Source organism: Phalacrocorax carbo, chromosome 1 (assembly GCF_963921805.1).
Source record: "Phalacrocorax carbo chromosome 1, bPhaCar2.1, whole genome shotgun sequence".
In the NCBI taxonomy this organism is placed as follows: Eukaryota; Metazoa; Chordata; class Aves; order Suliformes; family Phalacrocoracidae; genus Phalacrocorax; species Phalacrocorax carbo.
Window position 1 is genome coordinate 154,258,261 of NC_087513.1, and position 24,398 is coordinate 154,282,658.

Below are 24,398 nucleotides of genomic sequence, written 5' to 3' on the forward strand. Positions count from 1 at the left end.
ACAAGTTTATCAGAACACCCTTGTGATCACTGTGAGCAACCACAAAGGGAAACATCAACATGGCTCAGACCACTAAAACACCTGGCACAGTTTGTCTCTGCCACTGGCAAGTGGGGGAGCTGCCTGGGGAGAGAGCATGAGCCAAGGGTTCCTGCCTTCCCTTCTCCCACCTGCTTTAGTGGGTTCCCTAAATAATGCCCTGCATTGACCGCCACAGAACTAGGGGTGCTAGAGTGTACTTTTCACTGTTCCCTTTAGTATCTGTCTATGGGCTTACTGCCCATGGATTTGTCCTTTTTTATATTTTTTAAAATTTGATGGTGTCTGCATTCACAAGCTCTTCCGGCAAAAATTTCCTAATTAGTAACTCTGAGAGAAAATACATTAATCTGTTTTAAGCCAATGTCCTCCTAAGTTCAAATGTCACACCGTTCCAGTACCACAGGGTTTGGTGAATAACACCTCTGCCCCTACAACGTGAGCACTTCACTCACCTTTTCTACTAGTATTCTGCTCAAAATGAGTAATCCCAGTGTTGCTAGCCCTCAAAGGCAGCTGCTTCCCTTTCATGAATTTAGTGGCCCCTCTCTCTTTCTCTACTACCCTTCCTGGGGTGTGGAAAGTGGACCTGCACACAACTGTCAAGAATTGGGCACACCAAAGTTGCACGCCACAGCAAAATACAGAGCAGATACTCTCTGTCTTGTTCACAATACTCTTCTTGTGAGACCCAATATTTTAACAGCTTTTTTGGCTGGGGCTGCTACACACTAAGCTGATGATATCAGGGCATTGTAGATGATGACTCCAAGACCTTTACTGGTGCAGCCCTGACAAAATTCATGCTGAACTCTCCCAGGGTGACCTGCATGAGATAGTTCTTGTTTGTAGCAGTCTGTAAATGGAATTGCAGCCTCTGTTCTCTTTGCTCCGGTTTCCCCCACCAGATGAACAAATTCAAATGAAAATGTGATGCAGTAATGGCGTCAAGGAAGGTAGCTGCAGTGCCACATGCCTTTGTGGCCTGCCTAGAACTAACCAGATACACCATACAAGTATGGCAAAAAGATAAAACAAAGTCCTCCAGGACTGGCAGTGTCAGGCAGGCAGGTCTTGATCATGCAGGCTGAAGAGTCTATGACAGACCTTTCCTTAACTGGCATCAGCTTTCCGCACATCTTCCTCTTTGAAGTACTGAGCACAGCTCATAGATTAATGTATCACATAGTATATATCTGACTAATATTACAGTTACCATCTGTAGAGGTTGAGGATATAATACTATTTCAAATGTGAATATTGTAAAATCTTTTCCATGTTTATTTTGAAAATGAAATGAAGACTACTAAAGCAGTTACTTTTAAAAGTTCTTTCTTCTCATTTTCTGTCAGGCTGACTGAGTATTCACTTTGGTATTTTAGAATGATCCAGTATCATGGTATTTTCCCTTCCTCCCATACCATTTAGTGTCACCTCCTTGCTTGCTGCTAATCTTTCTCCTTCATTAGGAACAGGATCCCAAGAAAGCTTAATTCCTATTACTAGATTCATAAAAATAATCATGTTTTTGAAAGGTTATTTTTTATAGCATGATGAAAGCTTTTGACAATCTAATCACTTAATAGCAAACTGCACCTCTCTAAAAAATCTGATTCAAGGTATCTCTATAGGATGTATTACCAGAGCATCCAATCATTGAATTTCTTCCAGAATGGCTGAACATACAGTAAGGCGAGTCAGACCATTGTTCCAGCAATTACCAGAGGATTAGCTACCACCCTACCTGACGCTCATCAAAAAAGCACTATGGGCTTGGAAAAGCCACCCAACAGCTGAGCTGCATGAAGAAAGTTGGTCTGCATAAGAAGGTTAAGATGCTAAGATGCACTGGCTACAGGAAGAAAGCTGACAGTGTGGAGCAGGAGTGAATTCTAAGGGGAAAAGAACAGACCAGAACCCTCCAGGGAGTACAGATGGGTCTTCGGCAGGAGAACCAAGGTTAGCAGAAAGTATTGACAGGTTTTGCACAGCCACGTGAAAGAAAGTCAAAGTCCTGAGAAGAGTCTGGGCACGGTGCCATGCCTTCCTGAGCTCTGAGGGCAGACGGCCAGCCTATACCTCTAAGTCACAACAGATTTCCCCTGACAGCATCTCTGAGAAAGAGGACTATTAAATCACTTGTTTTAAGAAGGCACAATCTTACTGTCTTCAGGGTTAGAGGGAAGGCTGTAGGGAAAGATGATTGGGATCTTCTATTTTATTCAGTTCTGATTAAAGTTTCCTATCTAAAGTAGGTATTCCAGGATGTAAGATCTGGGTGGGGGGGTCATAGGGAATGTTTTTTAGTGGAACGAGAGGGAAGATGGAGGAAGAAGTCTCCTGAGTGTCTCCAGATCAACATAAAGCACTGATGAATAATCTCAGTGGGTACTTGATCTCTGTAGCTGCCCTGCTGTGGTATTCCCACTTCCTCAGAGATCAGATCAATTGATCAGATGCACTGATCAACTTAAACAGTAGCCGATTCAGCTGTCCCAATTTCTGAACTACATCTTGACTATCTTTTAGAATAGTGAGAAGTAACTTTTTTGCTTTATCCATGGCTAAAATAATCCAGACCAGGGCTCATAGAATCACAGAAGCATGGAGTGGTTTGGAATGGAATTAACCTTAAAAGATCGTGTAGATCCAACCCTGCTGCCATGGGCAGGGACATCTTTCACCAGATCAGGTTGCTCAAAGCCCCATCTAACCTGACCTTGAACACTTCCAGGCATGGGGCATCCACAACTTCTCTGGGAAACCTGTTCCAGAGCCTCATCATCCTCATTGTAATGAATGTCCTCATGCTGTCCAATCTAAATCTACCCTCTTTCAGCTTAAAACTGCTGCCTCTTGTCCTGTCACTACAGGCCTTGATAGAAAGTCTCTCCCCATCTTGCTTATTAGCCCCCTTTATATACTGAAAGGCTGCAATAGGGTCTCCCTGAAGCCTTCTCTTCTCCAGGCTGAACAAGCCCAGGTCTCTCAGTCCGTCCTTATAGGAGAGGTGTTTCACCCCTCTGATCATTTTTGTGGCCCTCCTCTGCACCTGATTTAACAGCTCCATGTCCTTCTTGTACTGGAGACCCCAGAGGTGGACACAGCACTCCAGGTGAGGTCTCACAAGAGTGGAGTAGAGGGGCAGAATCGCCTTCCTTGACCTGTTGGCCACACTGCTTTTGATGTGGCCCGGGATATATTTGGCTTTCTTGGCTGTAAGTACACATTGCCGGCTCATGTCCAAAGTGGTAGGAAGAATGCATAAGATTTGGAAAAATTTGTGTAGTTTTAAAAATAAAGGCAACAATAATTTCTATAAATACTCTTCTATGAAATGATTATGGGTTTCCAAATCCTATTTAGGTGAAGAAGGAATGGACTATAGTGCCCAGCCGCATCTGCAAGAATTACAACATACTCAGAATTCATTTAAATGTTCAAAGTAACCATAACTTTCTGTCCCAGCAATCAAGTGCATATGTCAATGAACGTTTATGGACATTCCAGTTAACCTAAGGTTATTATTATATAGACAGAAAGCAGGCAGAAGTTCCTCTGTTAGAGGGAAATAACCCTAGCAATTCTGCTTAATACCACAAAGAAAACTACCTAATCTGGTTAAAAAGAAATACATACTTACTCATTAGTACATGTTTCTAAGAAGTATATACATATTCTGTGGTGACAACAACTTCTACCAATTTCCTACACTATAAGTAGTGACCTGTTCTATTGAACAGAGTACACTTCACAGCCTGTAGTGTTTAATATTTGTAAATATTAAGACCTATATATGACATCCTCATCTCCTAGGAAAAACTTTGTTTCCATACAAACACTTTATTTTCATGGAAGTCTTCAAGTCCTATATGATTTTTACAAGACAGAGAGAGATTCAGCCAAGCAATTATGTGGAACATGGCAGGGTTTTAAGAGCAAGGGTGATACCTCATAGCACTTTAAGAACAAGAAGTGAAGTCTACATTAGTTAATAGAAATGGTAAAGGGAAGATGTAATCAGTATGTAATTAAAGCAGTTGAAGTTCATACAGGATTAGAGTTAAGAGTCCTGATCTGGCAAAAGCAAGTCCTGAAATTTTTCTAATGCCAAGTAATCCAGGTCACACCCTCCACAACATTCACTGAGAACACAGAATCCCATAATGCTCCGTTCAGCGAAGAGTCAGGAAGGCTGGAAAAGCAGGTCAAACACTAGCTTCTGCCCTGCTGAAGCACTCTCTGGGACCCTTCCACCTAGATCTCGGTGCATGTTTGGAAAAAGTATTGTAGCATCTATTCTCACCAGCTGTGCTGGTTTTGGCTGAGAAGGGGTTAATTCTCCTCACTGTGGGGGTCGGCTACCTTTCCAGCTTCCCGCGCTCTGCCGCGTGGCGGGGGGGGCTGGGAGGGGCAGGGCCACGGTGGGGGCGGCTGACCCCGACTGGCCAATGGCAGGTTCATTCCATACCACGTGACACCACGACCAGTATATTGGGGGGGGGCAGTGGCAGCTCGGGAGCGGCGCGGCGTCGGGTCGGCGGGCGGCTGTGGCGCGTGCGGTTCGTTTCGGCACTTCGTTCCCCTCCCTCCCCCTCCCCCGGGGCTTTGCGCCTCTCGTTGTTCTCCTTTACATTGCATTTCTGTCATTGTTTCTTTTAATTTTAATTATTAAACTGTTCTTATCCCAACCCACGAGCGTTACCCTTCTGATTCTCTCCCCCATCTACCGGTGAGGGAGTGAGCGAGCGGCTGTGTGGGGCTGAGCTGCCGGCTAAACCACGACACCACCCTGAAAAGAAAAATGTGACTTTCCCACAGATAACCAGGCATTAAATGTTTATGTAGAAGCAGAAGACAGTTAAAACCTCAGATTTACTGCTAACTACAGGCATTGCAAATGCATAAGAAGATACCCCTAAAAGACACAAAATTTGATTTAGTGTTTTTGTTTTTTTTAAATGAAACAAGCAAGGTTATTGTACCACCGAACATGGGGACCAGTTTATTTATCTTCTTGATCATTGGAGTCCATCCCACTTCGTGTCTGCAATATATGAATACCCTACCATAAGAAAAAGAATAAATAAAGAATAAATAATAAAAAAAGAATAAATAAAGCTGATGCTTTTCACAGAATCACAGATCGCTCAGGGATCATCTAGTCCAACCTTTCTAGGAAGAGCACAGTCTAGACAAGATGGCCCAGCACCCTGTCCAGACGACTCTTGAAGGTGTCCAACGTGGCCAAGGCAACCCCTTCCCTGGGTAGATTATGCCAATGGTGACTGTCCTCACTGTGAAAAATTTCCCTCTGGTGTCCAATCAGAATCTCCCCAAGAGCAACTTGTGTCCATTCCCCCTTGTCCTCTCCATGTAAAAAGGGAGTCTCCATCTTCTTTGTAACTACCCCCTAAGTACTGGTACATGGGGATGAGATCCCCTCTGAGCCTCCTTTTCTCAAGGCTGAACAAATCCAGCTCTCCCAGCCTATCCCCGTATGGCAGGCTTCCCAGTCCTCTGATCATCTTGGTGGCCCTTCTCTGGACCCTTTCCAGCCTGGCCACATCCTTTTTGTATAGAGGGGACCAGAACTTTACACAGTACTCCAGGTGTGGCCTGACAAGCGCTGAGTAGACTGGGGTAATGACTTCTTTCTCTCTGCTGGTGATGCCCTTTTTGATGCAACCCAGCATCCTGTTGGCCTTCTTGGCCGCAGCAGCACCCTGTTCGCTCATGTTGAGCTTTCTGTCCACCAGGACCCCCAGGTCCCTTTCCACAGAGCTGCTCTCCAGCCAGGTGGATCCCAGTCTGTGCTGCACTCCTGGATTATGTTTTCCCAGGTGCATGATCTTACACTTTTCCTTGTTGAACTTCATAAGGTTCGTGTTGGCCCACTCCTCCAGCCTATCCAGATCTCCCTGCAGAGCAGCTCTCCCTTCTGGAGTGTCTACTTCCCCACTCAACTTGGTGTCATCAGCAAACTTCATCAGGCTACACTTGATGCCAGTACCCAGATCACTTATGAAGATGTTGAATAACATTGGGCCCAATATCGATCCCTGGGGGACTCCACTAGTAACAGGTTGCCAGTTTGAGAAAGAGCTATTTACCACCACCCTTTGGGTGTGGCTCATCAGCCAGTTCCCCACCAATTGCACAGACCACTTGTCCAGGCCATAACACATCCATTTCTCCAGGAGGAGATTATGGGGGACCGTATCAAAGGCCTTGGAGAAGTCCAGGTAAACAATGTCCACTGCCCGCCCCATGTCAACCAGGCAAGTCACTTTGCCATAGAAGGCCACCAGGTTTGTCAAGCACGAAAGTTAATCAGTTAATACCACAAATACGGGTACTGAAAGGTCAGAAAATCAGTGTCCTCAAGCCATCACTAACACAGCTCAATGCATAAACTATCAGCAGATAGGCTGACAGTCTTCATGTCACCCAATTCTTAAAAGACAAGGCCAGAAAGTAGGAGCAGAAACTCCTGTGGGTCTTCTGGTCTCAACAGGTAGGGAATCAGGACTGCAGAACTCATCATGGGGTATCATGGACAGTAAGAAGAACCAATAAGTAATGTCACAACTGTGATTCACTCCCAAGATCAGTGATTCTGTGCTTTGATTCTCTTCAAACTGCCAGAGAGAATGCAAACTCATAGAATCATAGAATTGTTTAGGTTGGAAAAGACCTTTAAGATCTTTGAGTCCAACCATTAACCTAGCACTGCCAAGTCCAGCACTAAACCATGTTCCGAAGTGCCACATCTTCATGTCTTTTAAACACCTCCAGGGCTGGTGACTCCACCACATCTCTGGGAAGCCTCTTCCAATGCCTGACCATCATTCAGTAAAGAAATTTTTCATAATATCCAATCAAAATCTCCCCTGACACAGCTTGAGGCCATTTTCTCTCATCCTATCACTCATTACTTGGGAGAAGAGACCAACAACCACCTCGCTACAACCTCCTTTCAGGTAGTTGCAGAGAGCAATAAGGCCTCCCCTCAGCTTCCTCTTCTCCAGACTAAGCAACCCCAGTTGCCTCAGCCTCTTCTCATAAGATTTGTTCTCCAAATCCTTCGCCAGCTTCATTGCCCTTCTCTGGACACGCTCCAGCACCTCAATGTCTCTTTTGTACTGAGGTGCCCAAAACTGCACACAGCACTCGAGGTGCGGCCTCACCAGTGCCGAGTACAGGGGCACGATCACCGCCCTGCTCCTGCTGGCCACACTGTTCCTGATACAAGCCAGGATGCTGTTGGCCTTCTTGGCCACCTGGGCACACTGCTGCCTCATGTTCAGGTGGCTGTCGACCAGCATCCCCAGGTCCTTCTCCGCCAGGCAGATTTCCAGCCACTACTCCTGAAGCCTGTAGTGTTGCAAACTTATTGTTGTGACCCAAGTGCAGGACCCAGCACTTGGCCTTGTTAAACCTCATACAACTGGCCTTCTCCCATCAACCCAGCTGGTCCAATCCCTCTGCAGACCCTTCCTACCCTCAAACAGAACAACACTCCCACTCAATTTGGTGTAATCTGCAAACTTATTGAGGTTGTACTCAATCCCCTCATCCAGATCATTGATAAAGATATTAAACAGGACTGGCCCCAACACTGAGCCCTGGGGAACATCGCTCGTGACTGGCCACCAACTGGATTTAGCTCCGTTCACCACAACTCTCTGGGCTCAGCCATCCAGCCAGTTTTTTACCCAGAGGAGAGTAGATCTATCTAAGCCATGAGTATCCAGCTTCTCTACGAGGACGCTGTGGGAGACAGTGTCAAAGGCTTTGCTAAGATCTAGGTAGACAACATCCACAGCCTTTCCCTCATCCGCTAGGCAGGTCACCTGGTCATAGAAGGAGATCAGGTTGTAATGCAGGACCTGCCTTTCATGAAGCCATGCTGGCTGGGCCTGATCCCTTGGTTGTCCTGCACATGCTTGGTGAGCACACTCAAGATGAACCACTCCATAACTTTCCCTGTTCTGGGGTCAGTCTGACAGGCCTGTAGTTCCCTGGATCCTCCTTCCGGCCCTCCTTGTAGATGGGCGTCACATCAGCAAGCCTCCAGTCATGTGGGACATCCCCTGTTAACTAGGACTGCTGGTAGATGATGGAGAGTGTCTTGGCGAGCTCCTCTGCCACCTCCTTCAGTACTCTTCGGTAGATCCCATCCAGCCCCATAGACTTGTGAGTGTCCAGGTGGCTCAGCACATCATAAACTGCTTCCTCCTGGATTAAGGGGGGTTTGTTCTGTGATCCATCCCTACCTTCAAGCTCAGAGGACTGAATACCCTGGGGATAACTAGTCTGACTATTAAAGACTGAGGCAAAGAAGGCATTAAGTACCTCAGGCTTTTCAGGTTCATATTCAGCCAGCTGTTGACAAACACCCCCAGGTCCTTTTCCACCGGGCAGCTTTCCAGCCACCCTTCACAAGCTTGTAGCACTGCAAACTCATTGCTATATCTGTGCTCTCATTTCCACCACCTAACCTATCATATAAGCTGCTCTTCTACTTTATTCATTTCACAGTAGTGCAGTACAAAAGATAACAATTTAGCAGGAATATCCAACTAATAGATACTGGCACAAAAGGTCTCGGAATACAGTTATATCAATTATTTAAATCAACTGCTAATGCGATCCTTCAAGAAACAGACGTTAACTGCAGGCAACACAGCTTGTCTGGAAATCTTACAAAAATACAGCCTTAACCAAACAGATGCACGGAAGAAAGACGGAGGAAACCAGCTGTCTCAAAGAGGACTGAAGCTAGACCACAGAAACCACTGGCAATTGTGCAGGAAAGAGTGGTGGCTGGAACCTAGGGCTGCAATAAGTGATTTACCAAATGAATGGCTACATGTTCCTGCAACCTACAAAGAAGCTGCCAAGGCAACTCTCATGCTCAAGGAGGAGCCAGATGTCCCAAAAGTGCCAGCAAGAGATTGTCACTAATGCCAAAGATGACACCAAGGGCACTAAAATCTCTCCCAGTATTGCTTAGTGTATACCAGAAAACGCTTTCCACAGGTAAAGCCAAAAAAGCTTCTCAGACTTCCCCAGGCTCACTCTGAATGCTGCCCTGTGACCCCTGCCCACACCAGAGAGCTCTGACCAGATCACAAGTGACGAGATGGCTCCAAGAAAAAGAATGATGGGGACAGGCACAGGTATTATTCTCATTCATGGTCCTGGCTGGGTGTCCCATCCTGCACTTAGGAGTAAACTGAAAATTGCTTTCACCTGAGTATCTTCTTTAATCCCAAAAAAACTGCTCTTGAAACTTTCTAACACCAAAAAGCTAGCTGAGATACTGAAATGAGATAATTTCTATTAAAATATTCCTAAAGAGATTAATTCATGTTTCTAAGAAAGGAAGAAGTGAAACCAAAGAACAAGACAATTTACCTCAGAAACTTTAGAAGCAGCAAGTCAGTGTCTCAGTGGAAACTAATCCAAATGATATTGACACTTGTGAGCACTGGCAGCTGTTGTAGGAGGCTACGTATTAAATGCACAGAAGCAGTCTACTAGACTGAAAAAAAAAGACAAAAAAAGGAGAGAAACAAAAGACTGGCAATTTAGTAAGAGACCCCTGACCCAAAAGTGAAGAAGAAATATGAAGAAAACAAAAAGCCACATGAAGATAGAAGATGGTAACTAAAGGTAAATACAAAGTGACAGCACACTGTTATAATTCTAGAAGATAACAGGCTGATATCAAAAGCTGAGGTGGTACTCTTTCTGTGAAAAAAACCTGTGCTGGTTTGGGTTGGGATAGAGTTAATTTTCTTCATAGTAGTTAGTACGGGGCTGTGTTTTGGATATGTGTTTTGAAACAGTGTTGATTATACAGGGATGTATTTGTTATTGCTGAGCAGTGCTTACAGAGTCAAGGCCTTTTCTGCTTCTCACCCCACCCCACCAGCGAGCAGGATGGGGGTGCACAAGAAGCTGGGACGTGACACAGCTGGGACAGCTGACCCCAGCTGACCAGAGGGATATTCCACACCATATGACGTCATGCTCAGTATATAAAGCTGGGGGAAGAAGAAGGAAGGGAGGGACATTCAGAGTGATGGTGTTTGTCTTCCCAAGTAACTGTTACGCGTGATGGAGCCCTGCTTTCCTGGAGGTGGCTGATGACCTGTTGGCTGATGGGAAGCAGTGAATGAATTCCTTTTTTTTTTTTTTTGCTTTGCTTGCGTGCACGGCTTTTGATTTACCTATTAAACTGCCTTTATCTCAACCCACGAGTTTTCTCACTTTTACTCTTCTGATTCTCTCCCCTGTCCCACCAGGATGGAGTGAGCGAGTGGCTGCGTGGGTCTTGGTTGCTGGCTGAGGTTAAACCAAGGCAAAATCTCATGGTCAGACTGTCTTTGCCTCCCTTCTCTGTACACCGGAAAATAAAATCCACTGAAAATACAAAGACTGAATGTATAAGAAACAATGACTTGTACATAAGTAAGGACTTTTAGCAAATGTGATGTTGTCTTATGATGAAGAACAAAGTGTTTTTGTTATTACACAAGGCTACGTATCCGGTGAGGTTACAACTCTGAAAATATTCAGCTTATTATTCAGAGTTATTAGTGCTTGATAACACTCCACTTGCACTGAACCTGCTCCCACCCTTTATCATCCCTGGACTGAGGTAATCTGTGGGTGCTGTGGCAGGAGCTGGGCTCTCCCTGCTGCCCCCAGTGCCCCCTTGTCACACAGGATTGTGTGGAGAAAAGTGAGACCAACCTCAAATGCAGAGAGTGCATAAGAAAAGAGACCAGGACAAGACTACTTCAGTGCTGAGTTCTGTCTGAAAGAAAGCAAATAGAAATTTACTCAAAATGTCACTTCCATCCTGTTAAATCTTGCAAAGCGTACAGATCGGAATTTTCTAGACTGTATATGTAGTTAGCTACTGGGGTAAAGACAGCACTTCCTTCCATGCATTCATTATGCCCATATCTGGGAGTTCCATTGGAAGGACTGGCATGAAGATAAACTTACCTGTTTACCTTATCTGTAAACTGTAACTACACAGTGCAGGGCATCACAGACCTCAAAGCGGTCCAGAGAGAAGAAAACTTACCGTGCCATATGGTGTCTAGCCCCACTGCTTACCTAGAGCGGATGCCAGCATGCATTTCTCCTCACCTGCATCTCTTCATTTCTCTGTGTGCTGTTACAGGCATAGCTCTGAGCACCGCGCTGCAATGGTGAGAGCTGCCAGCAAGGTGACACTAATGCTGCTCAGGAAGCATACAGCACTCATTACTTTAGACAGCACTTATGATGATACAAGACTGGATACACACTTCTGCCAAAATGAACCCTTCTGCTTCAGAGGGCAGGAAGAAGAGGTACCACTAGTTTGATATCTTTTTTTCCAGTCATGGATGGGGATAGAAAGCTGTCTTAGTTTGCCCACTCAGGGCACCTAACCTAAGTAATTTCATTTTACAGGAGATAAAAGCTGAAATAAAAAGCTGAAGGTGAAGCAATATGCACTGCTGAAAAAAGATCTGGGGCGTGCTTCTGGCCTCCTGGAGAGATGCTTCTTTCTCCCCTGCCCTAAAGGCTTGTTTCTTAGCCATGTCTGTCTCACGATGAACTTGGGCTTTAAAAACTGCTTCTGACGATTTTGGACGTGAGCCACTGTCTGCAGTGGCACAGCGGTTGTGCACACACTGGACTACTTACCAAGCTCTGCTAATAGGCAGGCTTTCAAAGAAAGACCTCTTGGAATAGATGTTCCTTTGCTTTCAAACCAGCAACAAATCTGCACATTTGGCACCATATGCACCAAAAGGGAGAAAGGCAGAGCAGTAGGTGGAAAACTGAGCCTCTCCTGAACGTGCCTTCCCTCAAAGATCACATTTCCACTCTTTCAGTTGCATGCCTGATCTCACCCAGGCCAGCCTTGCCATCAGTGTAGCTCAAGAAGAGCGCACCGGTGGGCTGGGCCGTGCAGGGGGCAGGAGCTTCCAGGGTGACAACTTTGCCTCTGCAAAGTCTGTGCTGGATATCAGTGCACAGCTGGTCTCATACGCTGTGTACAGCTAAAATGGTCAGTGAGAAATTAAAAAATACATTTCATGTGTATATGGTGAACAACACAAACTAGCTCCTGGCCTATATTATTTCTTTTTGCATCTGTTTAACCTTGATCTGTGTAGGTCCCCCTAATTAATTTGGAGATTCTGTTCACAGTTGAAAACAACACAATCTCTTCAGATGCAGCTGCTCACCATCGCATGAACTGAGTTTGGGAAGATTACTTGGTCAGAGCTTAACACTTGCAGGGAAATGCAGTAAAATGTGTAATTGAAGGACTTCAAGATATTATTGTGTCACAGAAGAGCTTTATTCCTACCTTTAAAACTCCAAATCTCAAAAGCTTCAGTGTTCAGCCAACGCTCACCCTGTGTTTGTCTTTCCCTTATCGTTCCATCCCAATGTAAAAAACATCAGTCAGCAACCTCTTAGGCAATAATTTGGCAAATGTTGTTCTCTAAAAGGGTAAATGCAACCAAATATTGGTTTCTGGTCTGTAAATAAATCGAGCTGTTCAGTTCTGCTTTGAACTACAGAAACCAAAGCAGTAGCACAGTGGCTTTTACGTGACACAGTAGTACTTTAGACAAACTACAGTCTTTGTTTTATTGACTGTACTTGATAAGACCATTCTGACATCTTAAAAAAATAAAATTTAACTTAATGCTGTTTAATTTAACATTATTATCTTACATACTTTTCTTCACAAACAAATAAAATAAAAAGGGCTGGGACATAAAAACACACTCGGGGGAGATGGGGATGAAATAGAAAAGCAGATGTAAAACCTCAGATTTTTTTTTTAAGCTATAAATAAATAGCATGTTTATATAAAATTAATAGCATACGAACTACAAGCACTGCACCTAACAAAAGCATGCTTCCTGCCCAAAACCAGCAGGCAGCCTAAAGAAGTCCTAAAAATAGAATTCTCTATGCTTTACACAAATAAGCATCAATCTGCAACATTTATAACTCACACACAACAAAGTAACCTTCTAGTCCTCTGCAACAGGACCTTTCCCAGGACTAAAACCTTTATCATTATTTGATCATCCGACTGAACTGAGATGAATTAGTAAAACAGAAATCCTAATTAAAAACATGCCTGATACGTATTTTATTTTTCCCTGGCTAACAGAAATGTACTGCTGCTAGCACATTTTAGTGTAATTGTTCTTTTCACAGAATGTTTTAAAATATTTGGAAAAAACAGAGAGAAGATTTTCTCCTGAAGAAATTCCAAATACTGCTGGTCACATAAATCACAAAATAGGGCAGTGAAGCATGATCAATATTTGTACAATCCATTTATAAGCACAGATATCTTTCTTTTGTTATATCAATGTGCTATCCAAAACATATATTGTTTCTAAGACATTTCTGTGGGTTATATCACTGTACTGCACATTTAGAAATAAAGAACAAGTTTAACCCTGATATATTTGAAAACATGCTTTCAAATACAACTTCTATGATATTAGCTTCCAGCTGATAACAGAACTCATACTCAAGTGAATTTATCTTATCTAGTTTTTTATTACTACAATTCTTTTTATTTCTTTAAAAAACATTATGTACTTTTCAATATGTATCTATATTCATTGCAAGTGAATATATTTCTTAAATGCCCTATATATGTTGAAACAGACACATAGCATCAGATGAAAAATACTTAAAAGTTTATGGTGGAAAAAAATACCTATCAGATTTCAATTTTTTAAAAAGTCATTATAATAAAATATTGGAAGTGTGAAAAGAAATAGATTTTCCTACCAGAAATTTTATCTTGACCAATTTGGCTCCCACGTATTCCTGTGTTCCACTGAATCAATTTCACACTTACTCACCTCCCTGTCTCTGTGATGTGGTTTATTCATTGGTTTGATATTGCCATAGCAACTCTGCAACATGGTAACATGTTAGCCAAGCAATGCTGCTCACCTCCCAGTATATGGTGAATAGCTGTCTGGTACATATAGCACCATATTTTAATGTATATTGATTTCTGCTTCCTACTATTAAGCTATTGGTTTAACATCACCATTTTTGACTCTGCATTTAATAATCTTTCATCATGACCTTCAGAGCATTTAATTTGTGGTGGTCTTAGCTTGATTATAAAGATTAGCTACTACCTCAGATATAGAACCAAGCTATATTTAAAATATAAATTCCAACTAATACATTTGGACATTTTTCAACAACCAGAAAAACAAACAGCACTACTGTCACCCCAAAAATTCAGGGCTTCTCCAGTGTTCTTGCATTTTTGCCCCATGCAAGCAAACATGTGCATACCAAAGGTCAGACTGTGCTAGCATGGGAGTGTACAAATGCTCAATTTCAGGTGATTTCCCATCAGAAAACGTGGTCTGGAGGGAGTGGAGACCCTCTCCCCCACCAGGACTCCCCAGGAACCTGCCAGCAAACTGGCTGGTGGCTGGTAAGGGAGAGGGATGGTGCTTTGTCCCCAGAAGGGATGCAGCAATGGCTGAGCCCGCTGGACTGCAGGAAGGGATGCTCCAGCAACTTCTGCTTCCACAACCTCCCCACAAAGAGTGGGGCCTCGCAGCGCACTCTGAATTACTAACTGGAGGCAGTGTGCCTCCTCCATTTGTATAAAACGAAACTGAAAACAAAACATGTCAGAACAAAAGCGGGATGTCTCCTGCAGCAAGCAATAGAGGCTTTAAAGCTACAAAGTCTATCACGTCAATACTATGCAAATCAGGGCATCCCCAAACACAGATTTGGATCATAGCAAGGAGACTAGGCAATCATCCAGGGCAATAGTATGAGTGGGAGTTGAAACTGTCTCATTGAGTAAGTCTTTATCTTCACAAGTTGGCAACTGTTTCACAACTGTGCTTACTCACAGTGGAAACATCCTTATGTTTGAACTAGGTTGCACCGTGGCTTGACCCAAATAGGGTTTAAGAAAAGCAGTTTATTTGCTATAAGACAAATTCTTGGACAAGTCCCATAAAACACAGAGGATCTGACCACATGTAACACAGAAAAACAGAATGGATACCAGTCATACCTTAGGACTGAACAAATCTCTGAATGTGGTAATGTAGCAGGACACCTCCTTCTACCTAATAACATCACCACTCTTTCAGACCACACTGTGCTTAAGCTCAAAGGTTAAATGCTTTTGTTTGGCTTAGGCTAAGCGTAAAACACATCTGTGTGACAGCATGAGCTTCACAGTTGAAATTCAAGTTACTGCCACGTTGTTGTAACACACTAAAGTTTGTGATTCGATATGTACCACGAAAACATCTCTGCATCGGCTAGCAACCAAGGGCTTTAATTTCTTTCCCTAGCAGAGCTGAAACCATCATTTTGGTCTGGAATTTCTTTCGGCTATATCAAGGAAAACATGTGGAGCTGAGGGGAGATGGAGAAAAGTATTTTCGACTAAAAGTTGTTTCATTTCCTGACCACACTCTCCAACAAGCAAACTCAAGAGCTATTAAAGTGCTATAGGATGAATTCCATTGTGCTCCAGCGCAGCAACAGCAGCATTAATTGTGCAGAACAGGCAAAGGGGTTTATATTGCCATTTCCTGTAACTTGGCTTTGAGTTGTTCTCATTCAAAAAGGTTTTCCCAAATCCCAGGGGATATAACTGCTTTACACTCAGTAGTGATCCTACAATAGTTGTTTCCACTGACAGCACTGAGAGGCCAGCTTTAGGGGAGGGGGGAAGCAATAGGGGAGATGGGAGGGGTGGGGTGGTACTAAAAAAGAAAACAATGAAGTCATATCATCTGCACACACTACTAGGAAATGATGCTTTTTTTCCTTACAGACAACTCTTACAGTAGTGCAAATAGCTAGGTGATTGCTCCTTTCTTCTAGCAAAATTTGTGATGGGTCTACGCTTCTAGGCAATTTGCAGTATTAATTCTTTTAATATATTTAGTTTTCTCTTTGACAAATAAGGAGATCTAAAAAGGAGTTAAAAGAAAAATTATATTCTACCTAATGTGAGAGCTTATTTCATCTGAGTACACACTCAGTTTATAGTGACCTTTGCTGGAACCCTTACAGTTAGTACACTGCAAAGGCATCTAAGCAAAACTAAACATTAGCAACGGTCTGGTATCTGACATCCCCTTCATCCTCTCGGTAAAGACTTTGAATCTTCAAACCCCAACGCAGTTATCTACTTCCACCTAAAGGATTTCAAGTGGGGGCCAGGTGGGAGCTACACAGACTGTGAACCCATGGCCAGAAATGGGGCAGGAATATGTGAAGATACTCATCATCGTTCCCATAGGCATGCATCCCATGGACATGTTTTGGAAAACAAGGAATAGTACAGTAGTTGTACAGTTTCCACATGAATACTTAACCTTAAATAATCCCAAGACTACGGATCTGCAAACAAACCAAAATCCAACTCAACAATAACCAAATATAAACATCACTAGCAGCCAAACCTAAATCTACATTAAGGTTCAGAAAGGACATTGAAATACCACCCCACTTCCCTTTTGCTCCCTGGTCTCAGCAACTGCACAAACTGAATTCCTGAGAAAATAAAACATAAGAATTACTTCAGTCCTAAGTATTATTATGAAAGTTAAACAAGGAAATTGCAACTGAACGTGATATAGTAATTTCCTCACAGGTCCAAAGCAGTTCTCCATTTCAGCTGTAGGGAAATAGGAGCAAAAAATTCTTGGTAAACATTAAAGTTGTAGTCACGTGAACTAAGGTCCAACTTCAGTTTGCATAGAGTCCCACTGGCTTTGACACCCACTCTACCTCTTTCATCCTTAGATTTTCAGCCTTCGTATTATCTTTTGTGAACACTTGCTTCTCATTCTTTCTCTGCTACCACCCTGATTTCTTATGCAGGCCTTAAAAACCCTGCTAGAATAAAAGCCACATTTTAGTTACTTATCAGGCTGTAACACTTATTTCAAGTCACAGAGCCAACACACAGAGCCACTAAATTGCAACAGCGTAGTCTTCCTTTTGCTAATGGTCAGGTGCCACCTTTGGGCACCTGTCAGGGGCCTCTCTCCAGACTTGGCATTTCCCAGGGCCAGAAACCCACAGATACAACGGGTACTTCACAGACCTTAGTGTCAAGGCCTACACAGTCACATTAGATTGGTTTGACAGCTTTGGACTTCATGCAGTGCCAGGAATCATTTTTCTTTATCTCCATCCTCTGAGCAAGGCCATCTCAAAAAGCATTTTATATCCAGTCATATCTGCCACATCGGTTGCCAATCAGACTGTTCTGAATTAACACAAAAGGTCATACAACGTGACTTCGGCTTCAATTTCAGTTATTTGTTAATTTAGACCAAGTGAGAGGAATGGCAGCTCTGATTTTACATAAAGATTCCAGTCCTTATATATAATTCCCTTAAAATGTACCCATGGGTACCTTTATACTCTCCCAGAAGACCTGCGGCTCTGTACAAATGGAATTTTGATTTGCTGAGACTCTCAGGAGTTTAGTCTGTAAAAACAGGCAAATATACCTTGAGACTTGCAAAACATCCTGAATGAAAAGCTTTCTTATTTTGAGCAGCCTTTTATTTTTTTTCTTTTCAAATCAGCAGACAGTATTGCAACAACAGAAAATTAGCTTGATAAAATGGGTGATTCAAAGAGACAAAATGGGTTGTCAGCAAATAAATTGATGCCAATATAAGCAATCATCAGGTCACATCAGGCAAGCTGTGCAAGCAGAAAATGAAGGGACTGCAAGTCAGTCCCTACCCAGTAAAAGAATCGGTGATATCTTTATTTGTATTTAGAGATCTTTATTAGAGATGCTGTTTTAGGCTTGACATGTATTGCTATGACATGGTATTATTTTTGATTGATTGCACCCTTCTCTCTTCATCAAGATGAACCAACACAGTTATACAATGGACTGTCTTTAATGGCAAACAGGTATTTATGATATCATCGAAGATTACCGTCACTGCATAATGTCACCTTTTTTAAGATCTAATATTTTGTTGTTGTTGTTTAATACAGTCTGTTAGGGCAAACTTAAATCAGAGGGAAGACAGACTTCATTACAGAAAATGCAATCTGATTTCTGTTGCAACACAAGGACTAGGTAAAGCCTTACACCGGCTTCTAATGAGAACTTTTACAAAGGCTCAATTCAGCAAAATGCTAACAACTCTTACAAGGGTTTTAGCACCTTTAGCTTTTTCAGATTAGGAAGGTCCCACCCCCATCACATTGTTTGTTGCAATGACTACATTACACATATTTAGCCAGTTACATAATAAAGATAATATTAAAGAACAGCGTGTGTGGGACACAGCCAACACAGTTATGTATTTGTATAACTTTATTCGCATGAGCAGGTTAACAAATTTGAATTTGAGTGCACAGTGCTTACTATCATATTTCAAATTACAATCATGTTAGTTTTCAAAATTGCTGTATAAAGTCATGCTCATCCTTCCTTTCCAGATCAGGTCCTTCAAAAGTTTGCTTTCATGTCTTTATTCCCTTACCTGTGCATGCTGAGAGTAGAATAGTGTTATCAACAAAACGCTTGAAGAAAAGGGAGTACTGTTTCGCATTTATGTCTGGCAATTCACAACATTAAACAGGCCTTTAAAATGAAAGAGTACTTTTTCCTAAAATAAATTAACACAGTCAAATTCGTTTGCATGCCAAATTAATGTAAAATGAGCCTGAGAAAATATACGTCCTCATATATTTGAGCTTGACGGGAATCATTAGATGAGTACATTTGGCTTCAAGTGCTGACTAAACACAGAAGAGTTATCAGTAGCTGTTACAGTTATGAAAACGTCTATGAAAACCAAAAGCCACCACAACCAAGCCTAATTTTCTTCAGGAGTCTTAACACATGGCATTTACAAGATAATGAAACAGATGATGTAATAGGAATGGTGTTTTATATTGTTGCTGGTTTTCCCTACAGCTTTATTCCTTGTGTTTCTGTCAATGACTCTGTTTAGTAGCGTCACTTATCAAATGTATTTTTTAATTTGTGCTTTGATGTAGCCAAGTTGTTACCTTGATCCCAATAGATTGATATTAATTAATCCAGTTTTGCTATGGCAATGTTAATATGATTTGATTCACCATGCTAAAGCTGCACGATTTTGATTGCCCCTTGTAACATGCTGAGTACGACCAGCATCTCTTTAAACCACCCAGGACTTAATCAATATCTACAGATGAAATATGCTAAAAGTATCACTCAAACCAATTTGCAAAAATCACCACGTCTCACACACTTTCTGATTTCAAGTAACAAATCTGCTCTGAGCACTACTGTAAAAAATAAGCAGTTTACTTGTGGAGTACCTACCCAATATGGGCAAGATTAAAATTCAACTTTACTCCACAACAAAATTACTCCATAAAGAAGATCCTACTAATATATACTCACTGTTTGAAAATACCTATACCAGCACTGAAAACAGATAATTTTTGCAGCTGCTTTGGGGAGATGAGCAAATTGCTATTCATATTTCATAATAGACCTATTTAGCCCTTGAGGTGGCCGACAGCTGACAGACAGGGCAACCAAAGCCAGGCAGAAGGCCCACCAGGTGAAAAGGGGCATGGGCTAGGAAGCAATTGTCAAATACACGGTAGCAGCTGAGCAATTGGAGGGACTGATAAAAGTCCCGAGCAATCAAATTATATCAGATCAATTCCTGACTCAAAAGTTATTATCCTTTCTGCAGAAGTGAAGCTACAGATTAATTAATAAAAAGAGAGGCATTGGAAAATATGAGCAGTTATACCAATTCCCTCTTTTGCTAGCTGTTTGAGCAAGATGTCAATAAATAAGACATCATTATAATTGGCTTCTACTATTGTACAGTATAAATTTTTTTCTAACAGAGAAAAAAGGAACAAAAGCAATAGGACACTTTTGAGTATGTACTGTTTTCATTTCAGTTGGATTTTGACAGTGGACTTTTTCAACACTAGGGTTCAGCAGTAACGTTGTGACTGCACTGCAACACACATGAGCACCTTAAATCCTATGTAGTTCTTTATTTAACATATGCAGGGTGGGTTATTTTGTTTTTTATACAACAGAAAGCCCCCAACACTAGAATCAGGAAGACTTACCAGGCTTGATTCCTTACACTCATACAGCTTTTAGCTTCTCACCAATACCAGCCTTCCTTAACTGATACTTATAAATACCAAAAATTGATTAGGTCAATTGATTCAAGTCCTTTCTGAAGACTAGCAAAAGAATCAGACTACTTTTACTGAAATGTCAGCTTCTGCATAGAAACATTAAGCAGTATATCAAATTCACAACACAGTGAATTGGTTGTGACTTGTGCAGTCACTGAGATGTGGTTGTCAACTGGTGTATCTTATTTCCATGGCTTTAATTAAGGAAGACATTTTCCTCTATTGTCTTACCTCTGTTTTCCACTTAAGTGAAGAGTTTTATGATTTCCACTGTTTCCTTATCTTTTAACACTGAGAAGGGAATGCTGAGAAAAGAAACAAAATCCACACTCCTGCAATTGCACAACGCTAATTTAAAGCACAAACTTGGATTTAATTCAAGTCTTTCGTTCTTGTGTATAGTTTCATTTATTCAGAAACTCTAGCCTGCTGTTAGCTTCAGCCAACTCTGTATATTCCAACCTTATGACAGGAATAAATCTTTCTAAAAAATTCTTAAGGTTACCTACCACAACCTAACAGAAAAGCAGATCCTTAATACATAATTTTTTACAGGAAAGGGAGTGGAGAAATAGCTGTTTTGAAGTCAGTTTCAAAGTCACTCCTAACTTTTTTAATTGCTCAGCTTCTCTAGAAGACAGAGAAAGCTCCACAAAAGCCTTGTGTTTCTATCTGTGTTCTTAACAGCTCATCACCAATGAAGAGAAAAGCTTTTTTGGGAAACCAAATCCACACACACACACACAGAAACTGCCCCTGAAATGTTGCTAAATCAGAGCACACAGCTGGTCATCACAAACTAAGTGATTTAATGTTCTACAAAAACCAGCATTTTTTGACATTGGTAAACCACTGATTCTTGTGCTTTAAACACACAGGGTTCCTCATAAGAGAAAGGAAACACAGTAGAGCTAGTGATACTCCCTTCTGCACCTCAACTGCAGAAAAGAAATACTAGATCCTGACTCCTGATCTGGCTTGTATACGATAATCAAAAGAGATCACATTTTTGCAGTATTTTTTATTCTAATTAGGGACAGATTTTGGTTTTGTCTGAAAGAAAAATAGGAGCTCATTTCACACAAGCTGGATCCAGCATCACTATAGTTTTTATTGTCCACTTTAGTGGAAAAAAAAATTCTCCTGGAATTTGCTGAGGCAATAAATTATCTGCAAGTTCTGTCCCTTTGACAAACATGAACATTTGTCTGCATACTGATTATTTTTCCATTTCTTCTTCTTTTTGGTTTTTTTTCTACCTAAGTCTTAAAGCTATGCATAAGACTTTTGAGGGACTAGGTTACCAAGGCAACTCATGCAGTTCATCATTGTCTAGATCTCATTACTAAAAATTTGATTTTGGATGAATAAACTACCCCGTTCTTTTAAGGAATCTTGTAATAGGGTGTGCTGAAGCGTCACCTTGTTTTAAGTTGTTAAAGACCAGGGCAGCCCAAGCATGTGATTCTACTGGAGGTTGAACAAACTGAAGGAACAGCACGATAAATGTCTTCCAGGTTTCCCTTGCCCCCATTCTACCTATATATGGGTTCCTGTTACCCAGGTCCTGCCTTCCTCAAGACTGTAACTTCACTGATTCAAAAGAGAAAGGGAAAAATCAAGAGCTTACAGATAGAGTCAACAGATCCCCTGGGATACAGCCAAAGTTGAACTCAGATCTCTGGAGACTATAGCAAAGCAACTCCTGGTTTTACAGACCAAACATTGGATCAACAGCATAATGACTATATAGCACAAACCACTAGGTTGCCATAACCTATCCAGACAGATGAAATTTGCTTTAGTTAGCACTCCTCATCTTCTCTAGTCATGCTTCTTGGTTTTCATTAACTTAACTGAAGCAGAGGCTTTTTCTTTAAGCACTACACAGCTGAACCTTTCTCTTGCCAAATCATCCAGTACCTGGAAAGACAGCCTGGCCAGGCAAGAGCCTAGAAATCCTCAGAAAAACCTCTGATGTTTGCTCAGTCTGGCCCTATATACAATAGTGCAAGATTTGGGCAGAGACCCTACAGGCAGGCACTGCACAGCAGGCTCTTGTTAGCAACGTGTATAATACTGTAGTGTACTACAGACACATGTTGATGCTTCATACTAGGGCACATGACGCAGCCATTCGAGATTAAAAAGGCTGAAAAGAGAAAGAGGAATATGAGGGACCTGATTACTGGAAGCAGGATAAGCGAGGTGCTCTGTTAGGTGCTTGACTTCAGGGTACAAGGAGTGGAAGATCTGCACACACACACCTCAATAGCAAGGACTGTTTGCTTCCTTTGAAGAAGAAAGAGTGTAGAAGAAATCCAGACCACTAAAGGGAACAGTGCCCTCAAGAGAGGAATAACAGTGCTGCTTGTAGACCTTTCTATTTCCCAGATGCCAAGTGAAAGGCACCAGAATTAAGCTACCAGCTACAAATCATTTCCAGCACAGGTAGGATATTTGTTCTGTAAGCCTTCCTTATCTCCATTCACCTGTCCTTTCTGGATGCATGAATCAAGTTCAAGGCACTTTGATAACAAGGGTGTCCTGAACAAGGGATGTTAATACAGAGAAAAACTTTGATTACGTGTAAACACATTATCCTTGGTTATAAGAAAATAGCAGCACAGACAAGTACTGTTAATAGATTTGGCACGGAAAAGACAAATGTATTTCTCAAAAAGCTATTGTAGAACTCACACAATATGACAACGTTACTGTAAATGCTGCATAGTAGTTGGAGAAAAGGCCAATTCCAAGTTCATCTAGGGTTACCTTAATTTTTAATCTGCATGAAGGCAGACTTATTTAATTGAAAATACTTGCAAGAGTGGAACAAAACTGCTTTCAAGAATAACACAGACAATTGTGAGTTTTTTGAAAATAATTTATCCCCTTCAGCGTAAATGAATTACGATATATGACCTTTTGGAATAAGACATATCTGTGAACCATTCGTTAGCAGGTCATTAGGCTGATCAAACAGAAACACTGTGGATATGTTTGCGCATTTTCATTCATTACTCTTTGACACATCAGTTTATCCTGATAGTGCTAAAAACAAGCATCTTGGAATGGGAAGCAGAAAGACAAATGTAACCGTAATACAGTGGCACATGCTTTAGTACTAATATGTGTGAATTCAGTTATGTGAACGTATTCTGGAAACAATGAAAACGGTTATGTATTCAAACAATAACTAAGAAAATTCATGGTTATCCAAGAGAGCACAAATTAGAAAATGCAAATGGCACAGGATTCCATAGTCAAATACTGTCTACTATAAGAGAACTTTTGTGGTCTTTCTGGCAAAAGAAATTCCTGAATTAAGATAATTTTTCATATTCTAAGATGTGGCATTCACAGAACTGGCAGGAAATTAATGTGCTCAAAAAACAGCATGTACCTGCAGTAACTCTTCACTCTGAATACGTGGAGATGCTTAACTAAGCTGCAGAAGAGACTCCTCTCCAGAAGGAGAGGAGAGGGCTACTGATGAGCCGACATGCTGATTCTGCAGTGGATTCCAAAAACTTGTAGGTTCAGATTCTCCAAGTTTATCCCACATGTGGAACGTAATGCATGAACCCAACCAAGGTAGAACTCACAATTCTGGATTGGGGTCACAGGCAAGGCAAGGCAAGGCAAGGCAAGGCAAGGCAAGGCAAGGCAGCTGTATGGGCTTGGCTTCCCTTGTGAGGGAGGATGGGGGGCGAGAGTAAGAGGCAAGAGAGGGATAGGACCGCTTACCCTGTGGGAGAGTTTTACCTAGGGATGGAGACAGTCACAGATACACACACAGTCTGACACCAAGCTGATGGCAACTGCTGTTGGTGCTAACTCTAAGCCCACTGCTGGTGACACCTGAACAACTTGACAGAGGAACCTCCTACACAACAAATGCTAACACTGAGTCAGAGCATCGGTTTGAAAACTAATCCACAGCATTATCTATCACGTTTCTGCACTAGGCCTGCTGCTAACCTTACATCCTTCTCGCTGCTGTTAACTTAGCAAGCGTTAACAAGAAGTTAACGGCTTCAGATCTACATCCTTTGTAGCCTTTTCACACCAGCTTGCTGGTGTATACATTA

General features: G+C 42.0%; 1 protein-coding gene and 1 long non-coding RNA gene across 5 annotated transcripts in view; one reads left to right on the top strand and one right to left on the bottom strand.

Annotated features, from left to right (window-relative positions):
- MYO16 (myosin XVI) overlaps positions 1-24,398 on the bottom strand; it is a 418,633-nt gene that overhangs the window by 372,948 nt on the left and 21,287 nt on the right. The window contains exon 1 of one of the 4 annotated variants that reach the window (XM_064440442.1): positions 10,807-10,825. The exons of the other annotated variants lie outside the window; for them this stretch is intronic. The gene's annotated coding sequence lies outside the window, so the exon portion shown is untranslated. Of the gene's footprint in view, positions 1-10,806; positions 10,826-24,398 lie in introns of those variants that run through there. 4 annotated transcript variants of the gene reach the window in all.
- Positions 11,095-13,551, top strand: LOC135317083 (uncharacterized). The gene is made up of 2 exons (XR_010376208.1): positions 11,095-11,417; positions 11,521-13,551. It is a non-coding gene; the product is annotated as an uncharacterized LOC135317083 (long non-coding RNA).